Source organism: Ursus arctos, unplaced genomic scaffold (assembly GCF_023065955.2).
Source record: "Ursus arctos isolate Adak ecotype North America unplaced genomic scaffold, UrsArc2.0 scaffold_20, whole genome shotgun sequence".
NCBI lineage: Eukaryota > Metazoa > Chordata > Mammalia > Carnivora > Ursidae > Ursus > Ursus arctos.
In genome coordinates, this window is record NW_026622875.1 from 13760602 (window position 1) to 13767859 (window position 7258).

Below are 7258 nucleotides of genomic sequence, written 5' to 3' on the forward strand. Positions count from 1 at the left end.
AATCAGAGCCCACCTACTCTGGGAGAGAGGTGTTGCTAACCCCCACACTTGAGACTGGGACACTGAAGGCTGCATTCCAGCACAAGATGAAAGGAAGTAGAATAATCCTCACGGGGGATGCAATCTAGTTTTGAATCGGTAATCACCCAAAATTGGATTAAGGTAATCCTGGATTACGAGCTTTCCCAGGTTCCTTCTTAAAGCACATGTAATTCCTCTCCAGAGAAAGGTAATATTTTATAAACCTCAAATTACTTCTACAAATTTTTCAAATAACAATGTCTGGCACAAGATAAAAAAATAACCAGATATCATGGTGACAGATACACTTCCGGTGAGCATAGCATGACATATAGTATGTTGAATCACTATGTTGTACACCTGAAACCAATGTAACGTGTGTGAACTATATAAAAAAAATCAAAAGGAAAAAAAAAAAAAACAGGTATTTAAAGAGACAAGACTACTTGAACAATAACAACAACTACAAAATAAGCAGAAAAAGAAACAACAGAAACAAACCTGGAGGGTTCTGGATATTGGAGCTACCGGACACAGGCTTAAAAATAACTGCGCTCACAAGGTTAAAAGAGACCAAAGACAAGACTGAATTTCAACAGGGGATCTGAAAATATTAAAAAGGACAGAACAGAGTCTATTTTTTTCCTAGAATTTCTAGAATTCTAGAATTTCCAAATAGAATTAGGAAACTGTGGGCTGACTCCTGATCATGGAGAGAGATTTTGGGATCATCCATGAAATGGGTTCTCCACAAGAAAGATGAGTAGAGAGAAGGAATGCTGGGCCACCATGAAAAATCACTACCCACCAGAGGGCTTTATAATGACAGTGACAGAGAGTGGATAGCTAATAAAATTAAACAAGGGAACATGTCAACTCTCAGAAGGTTCCCAAATTAAATTCATCCTTAGTAAAGAACTTTAGGGACCTACATCTTCCTCTATGCTCAGCCATGGTTTTTTTCCTGCACAGCCCCTGTCTTTTTTTTTTTTTTTTTTTTTTTTTGTCTCTGGAAATCCCAGACCCCTACTGCTCTCCACTGTTCTGCACTCAAAACCCGAGCTCCCACAACCTTCCCACTGAGTCATCCAGGGGAAGGAGCTTCTGAGTCAGCAAATGGGCTGATGGAACAAGCCCCTGGACACTGGCCCCCCAAGCCTTCCAAAGACCTGAAGTTACTTCTTCACCTCTGGAAACAACACAACACATTTCCACTTCTTCCTCCTCCTTCCCTTTCTCCCTCGGCTTCCCTCCACCACCCCACACCCACCAATGGACACAAGGAGTGAAAGGGGGCAGAGACCTTCCCAAGGCTGCTACGAGCCTCTAACATTTAGGCTTACAGAGAGGATTTTCTCCCATCTCCTGAGGGAAGGAAAGCCCCACAGGGCTGTTGAGAGGAAAGGGACTGGGTCCCCCAGGCCACGAGTTGGGGACATAATGGAAGTCCTCAGCATGATGTCAGTATTGATTTCACCAGTGATTAGGTCGAATCCATTAAGTAAAATCAGTTATTTGTGCAGTATCATCAGAATCTGCACGTATTTGAAATGTATTCAAATATTTTGTATTCTGGGGCGCCTGGGTGGCTCAGTCCGTTAAATGTCCAACTCTTGATTTCAGCTCAGGTCATGATCTCAGGGTCATGAGATCGAGCCCTGTGTCGGGCTCCATGCTGGACATGGAGGCTGCTTAAAATTCTCTCTCTCCTTCTCCCTCTGCCCCTCCCCCCTCCTTTCTCTCTCAAAAATGACTCTGGTGGTATTGTAAAAACATATCTATTGCAAAAACATCTATATAGAGGTATATACAGAGCTAAAATTAAAGGGCTTCTTCACACCCCCCCACCCCTCATGCCTATTCCCCAGAGGTATTTGTTTCTAAACTTTAAAAAAAAAAGTCCTCTCCTCTATGTATGTGTATATACATGTGTGTATCTCCATCCGTACCTAGGATGCTACCGTCCCTGAAGGGTATCAAATGTTGTGTTTATTCATTTCTTTAGAGACGTTCCAGCTACTGCACTATCTAGGCTACAACAGAAAATCACTTTTAACTCCATTGTCATACAACAAACCACCGCATAACTTAGTGACTTCAAAAACAAACCAAAAAACTCACCATTTTATTTAGTTCACGATTCCGCAGTTCGGCTGCGCAGGTCTGATCCGGGCCAGCCGGTGGGTGAGCTGGAGCTCCCGTTCACATTCGGCTGACTGGTAGCTGGTGGGTGCCAGGGCCCTCAGCCGCACCAGCTTGTCCCGGCTCCCCGTGGCCTCACACCCTCCAGCAGGCTAGCCCGGCCTCATGCCACGGCCATCTCAGGGTGCCAGCAGCAAAAGCTGCCAAGCGTCCCAACCAGCGCTCGGGGCCGCCACGCGCGTCGCGTTTGCTAATGCCCCATTGGCCAAAGCAAGTCACATGACCAACCCCAGATTCCGGCGCGGAGACGTGGACTCGCCTCTTGATTGGAGGCGGAAAATTACATTGCGAAGGAGTGTGTGGGCAGGGGGGGTGGGAATTTGTAGCCTATTTAAGCCACCAGATTCCTTGAGGGCATGTGTAGGGCACCTGGGAATTCCTAGGGATGTCTCTCCTAGAAGCTGTGTCCTTTGGTCGGAAGGGCACGTAGCTCCACTGCCCTCTCGGGCCCTTTGTGCTCTGGCTGTTTAAGGGAAAAGGTCTTTCCTCAAGTGCACGACCTCAGAGGAGAAAGCTGACAGGAGTTCTGTGTTTGAGAGGTGGTGGATCCTAGAACCTGGTCTGGGGCGGCTATGATGGGAACAGAAGGGGCTAAGAGCTATATCTTTATGATCCTAAGAGAGGGGCACTTACCAACCAGAGGGTGGGTGAGCCTCTCTGGAAAGCCCAGGGCAGCCGCCTCTGCAGGTGAGTTACTTTAAGGGCTTAAGTGATTAACTGGGAAAAGAAAATGCGACTGTTTTCACACCAAGTTGATGGAGTTTACACTAATTATATGTATTTTAGTTAATATCTAATCATTAAAACTTGTCCTAATGTGTTTACTTTGAGAAATTCCCCATGCTGTGCACTTAAAATTCATATACTTTTCTATGTGTATATTTTAATTAAAAGTTTGTATTTTCAAAAATTGGCTCAGGTTGATCATAACGGCTCGAAGGACACAGGGACCTTTTGTGGTGTTGGGAAGACAACATTGTCTGGGAGCCAGATGACTTGAGTTGTAGTCCCCACTAACTAGTTCTGGCCTGAGATAAACCACCAAGCTTCTCTGAGCCAGAGTTGTTCACCTGTGAAGTGAGGGATTCTCAATTATACCTAAAACCCATTTAATTTTCTGTGATCCACCTCCTTTTATTAAGTACCTACTAGGCCTTCAGGACACATTGAAGGACAAGATAGAAACATTTCCTGCCCTGGTGGGACTTCAAACCTAGTAAGTACAGACAGACAAATCGACAAGCAGGAACTGCCTGTGATCTGGGCCATCCCCTGAGAGGAGTAGCAGAGGGGGTAGCCTTGTGGAAATCATGAGGGATGAGCGTCAGCCACGTGAGGCACAGGGGAAGAGTACATGGGGAGCAGGAACGGCATGCTGCAGGTCCTGAGGGGAGAGATGGCACGTGTGTTCGAGGAGCGCAAAGACCTCGGGTAGAACCGACACAGGAGTGGGTAAGGGTCTCACAAGATACAGCTGGAGAAGTAGGGCCTGCAGCTTATTAAATCAGCCTGCCTGAACCCTGGCTGACCCCTGCACCAACAGAAGTCCCTGACAGGGCAGAGTGAACATGGAAACAGTTTATAATCAACCTGCCACTTCCTTCTCAGGCCATAAATACACTTGAATATTTATTATCTATATGTTTAAGTCTCTTTTTTCCTGACCTCACTTATGTTTCGGATCACTGACAAGCTTTCAAAGAGTCATCTACACGGCTGCCGCACCCACAAACTGTTACAGCATTCTGGCTAATTGCAAGACTGCAGACAATCACCAATGTAAATGGATAATGCGATACTTACAATGTGCCAGGAGCTGTTCTAAGATATTACATATATTAACGCATTGAACCCTTGTGAATGGCCTATAAAATCGGTACAAAGAGTATTAATGCCCACCTCATGGGCTTGTCAGGAGTATTAAATATTGCTCCTGTTTTACAGAGGTGGAGACTGAGGCATGGAGAAGTTAGGTGTCTCAGGTCATGCAGTGGGTCAGTTTCAAGGCCCGGATCTAAACCCAAGTAGACTTGCTCCTTGAATTCATGCCCTTAACCGTGGTTTTTAGCCTCTTGGGGCTCCTTCTCCCCTTTTCTTCTCAGACTTTTCCCCATCTTGGTGATGTTACAGACTGAATGTTTGTGCCTTCCCCAAATTCCTAATGTTGAAGCCCTAATTCTGAGGCTGGTTATATTTGGAGATGAGGCCTCCTTTGAAGCAATGAAAGCTAAATGAGATAAAAGGGTGGGGCCTTGGTCCAATGGGATTAGTGTCCTTATAAGCAGAGACACCAGTGAGCCCACCCCCACTCCACTGGGCTCACGCAGCAAGGAAGAAAAGGCCAAGCAGCCATCTGCAAGCCAGGAAGAGGGCTCTCACCAGAAATCAAATTTGCTAGCTCCCTTGGTCATGACTTCTAGCCTCTACAACCATGAGAAAATTAGTTTCTGATTCAGTCTGTGGGATTGCGTTATGGCAGCCCTAGCTGACTGATAGAGTGGGAGAACCTAGTCCTCCACCTGCCCTCCACTGCTTCCGTCAGTTTTCCTTTCTCCTGTGGTCTGAAGTCTGCAATGAGTGCAGGGCTAAGTTCTGCAGGTTGACAGGTCTGGTTCCTTCTAAAGGCTCTAGGGGAGAATTTGAAAAAAATAAAAGGTGATGATGTGTTGGAGGCCAGGGGGTGGTTCCCTGTGTGGAGGTGCCACTTGAGTTAAGACCCGCCTGAGGAGGAAGCAGACATGCGAGAGCTAAGGGGAGAGCGAGAGCCCGGAGGTGGAAACAGCATCATGTATTGGTTTCCTGTTGCCGCTATAATAAGTTACCACAAACTTGGTGGCTTAAAACTGCACAAATTTACTATCATACAGATAGAACTGCTTATTTATTTGTTTCCTTCTTTAACGCATTCATGTAACTTTCTTCCAGAATATAAACTTCATGAAAGCAAGGGCCTTGTAGGTCTTACTCCCAGACGTATCCTCAGAGACTAGAGCACTGAGATCGAATATTTGCTGGATAATTCTCTAACTGAATGCAAAAATTATGGAATAAACTGAGGTAGGTCTGCTTGATGTGACAGAAAAATGATGAGAATGTTTATGATGTCATGTTCAAATGAAGAAAAGCATGGTACAAAGTTATATATATTCGCAAGATGTAAAACAAATAAATATGCAGAGAAGAATGACAGAAAATACCTCAAATGTTAACAGTGTTTGTTTCAGGATGCTAGAAATATGGGTAGGCTTTTTTCCCCTTTTATCTTTACTTCCTACATTTCCAGATTTTCTGTAGTGAGCGTGTATTACTTTTTAAATGTCTGGGGCTCTGGGTTAGAAATAATCTACCAGGTCATACCAGGTAATGACCACCTTCTTCCTGAGTGTCTCTTGATTCCCCTCTCCTTGGTCCCTATCCAGGAGCAATCTCACAGAGCTCCAAGACATCCTCTGTGCCTGTCTGGCAGCCGGCCACACGTTTCATCTTCTGTTACAGTTATCTGAGAACTTGTCACATCTCCCCTCCCTCTCTGCTTCCTTATTCATCTCTGTATTCCCAACAGTATTTCTTTGGCCCTTGGGCTGCACTTCAAACATACTGCCCATTACCATAACCTTTCATCTCTATCCTGTCCTATCTATTCTCCCTGATCCTGCTCTCCAGTTGTCAAGCAGAGTCTAAATGTAACCACACCTTGCTCAAAGCCTCCAATGGCTCCCCATTTCCCCAGAGGAAAAGCCAAAGGCCTTCCACAATTGATCACTTGTTTCCTCCACTCCAGCCACACTGCCCCCCCCCAACCCCCACACTCCCTCCCTGTGCCTGGAACACTCTTCCCCAGAGATCCCCCTGACCAGCTCCCTCATCCCCTCAGGCCTCTACCCAAATACTACCCTATTAGAGAGGTCTTCTGTGCCCACCTCTATCAACAATCAACTATTCCTGCCCACAGATCTGCACCCCTCCTACACACATTCACTTTATGTTTCTCCATAGCACTTATGACCTTCAGACACACTAATTATTGTGTGCTCCTCCTCCAATCCAAGCACCACGAGCGAGAGCAGAAACCGTGTATACCGCTACTTTCCCAGAGCCTGGAACGGTGCCTGCTATACAGCAGACTCTCGATAAATATTTTTTGAATGAACAAATTACTGAATTACTGAGTGGACTAAATGGATGGATGGATGAATGGAAGGGACGTCCTGTAGGAGGCAGGAAGGGGAGGGATAGCCCTCAGTGGTTAGTTTCATCAGGGATAAAGAGTATCTACTTCTCTGTAACTGTAGGGACAGTCCAGACACAAGAAACAATAAATAGAGTTAGGTTTACAGATTGAAAGAGATGGAAGCAAAAGGTCTATAAAGCCAGGCTTGACCTCAAAAGAACTGCTGAGAAGATACGAAACCAGGGAGAAGAGAGCAGGAGGATTTAGGGACTTCGGGTAGAGAGAAGTGTTTGCTACAGCACCTTTCCCAAGGCAGTCTCTGCTGCATGCATAGCAATCAGGGGGGATAGCGTTTGATATAAAATATTAAAGGGAAAGATAAAGTGGATGTCACTGCTAATTAAGAGGCATTAAACATGCTTTCAGAAATCATCTTGTGAAAGGAGCTTGTGGGAAAGGAGGGAGAAGGTCTGACATTTACAAAGATTCTTCTCATAGCTAATTGTTACGGTCTGAATGTTTGTGTGCTCCCAAAAGTCTTACGCTGAAACACTAAATAAAGCCCAATGTGATGGTATTAGGAGGTCAGGACTTTGGGAAGTGCTTGGGCCCTGAGGGTAGAGCCCTTGTGAATGGAATTCCTGTTCTTATAAAAGACCTCACAGAGCCCCCTCCCCTTCCACCACCTGAGGACAGATCTGAAAAACAGAGGTCTATGAACCTGGAAGCAGGTTCTCACCAGACACCAAATCTGCCCCCACCTGGATCGTGGACTTCCAAGTTTTTAGAACTGTGAGAAATAAAGGCCTATTGTTTATAAATAAGCCACCAGTCTGTGGTATTTCATCATAGCAGCCCAAATGG